The sequence below is a fragment of the Coenobita brevimanus genome, chromosome 51 (assembly GCF_032717465.1).
Source record: "Coenobita brevimanus isolate Jiangsu-jjx chromosome 51, ASM3271746v2, whole genome shotgun sequence".
NCBI lineage: Eukaryota > Metazoa > Arthropoda > Malacostraca > Decapoda > Coenobitidae > Coenobita > Coenobita brevimanus.
In genome coordinates this window covers 12,508,860-12,510,213 of record NC_137004.1, presented here as the reverse complement: position 1 = coordinate 12,510,213, position 1,354 = coordinate 12,508,860, and the positions used below count along the sequence as shown (strand labels likewise).

Genomic DNA, 1,354 nt, shown 5'->3' with positions numbered 1-1,354 from the left:
TAGATCTAGATCTATACATCTATCTGTCTATCTATCTACATCTATCTATCTATCTATCTATATATATATAAAACATACAAAATGTGAAGACGTGATATACAAAATAAGTCGACGAGGAAGAGGCGCCACGACCTCTCCCTTGCCACATAGATCCAAATCCAGACCACTTTATTCAGTTGGAAGAATTGCTATTCGTCCAAAGGGTAATGGAGACAGCTTTCAACGCTCTAAATACTAGAATTATCCTGAGCTGAATGTCGGTTGATCGTGGCTACCATCATCCCCTCAGGTGATGTAGTGCAGCCTAATCCTTTCTTCACTTTTATCATTCTTTTTCTGTACCTGCCCTTCTCTTTTCACATTTCTCCCATCTCTCCTGTTAGTTTTCATTGCTCTTCTTTCCTTTTCAAGTGACTTTACATTTAATGACAAGCCTAATGGTTTCCTGTAAGTCAGGACACCATTTACACCTCTGAGTGGTAACCATATAACCAATCCGTACGTGTTCCCTACGAGTCAACAAGTGGGTTAGCGAAGGGATAGTGCCCCTCCCCGTAAAACAACTAATTCAGAGCCACACGGCCACCCGGACTATAGCGTCTGGGTATAGACAGACAGATCCTGAGGTGAAGAAATCGCCTCATGGTAACCCGAGAAAAACTGCTTAACGCATTCAAAGGAAGTGTAAGCGATTATCAAACTCCTGGATGCCTTGAATATTCTGACAAAAATGTATTCATAATTAAACTTGAAAATACTGTACAAAGAAACATTCCAATAAACACACACACACACACACACTGACACTGCAGAGAATATATATATATATATATATATATATATATATATATATATATATATATATATATATATATATATATATATATATATATATATATATATATACTCGTCAGTGTGTGTTATATATATATACCAAGTTGAGTACACCGCTTCCCGTCCGATCAGCGAAGTTAAGCAACGTTGGGTCTGGTTAGTACTTGGATGGGTGACCGCCTGGGAACACCAGATGCTGTTGGCATCCCTACGTGTCAAGTGGGGTTGGTGGAGGATTAGTGCCCCTCCCTGTAAAACAATTAATTCTAAGCCGTTAACCACCCCATTTGGGATACATGGCGTCTGGCAATGAATATATATATATATATATAATCATCACCCATTACAAGTCCACTGGTGAACAAAGGCCTCCCCCAACCTTCTCCAGAAACTCTCTCTCTCTCTCTACAGTATATATATATATATATATAAACTGTGTGTTTGCTTACTAGTCATACTTCGTTCATTCGTTGTATAAATCCTTTTTTTTTTTTTTTTTCCAGGAGGGGGGGAAAGAGGA

At 38.6% G+C, this 1,354-nt stretch overlaps 1 pseudogene; it reads left to right on the top strand.

The window, feature by feature from the left end:
- Positions 1 to 920: 920 nt before the first annotated feature.
- Positions 921 to 1,039, top strand: LOC145400332 (5S ribosomal RNA; annotated as a pseudogene).
- Positions 1,040 to 1,354: the final 315 nt, after the last annotated feature.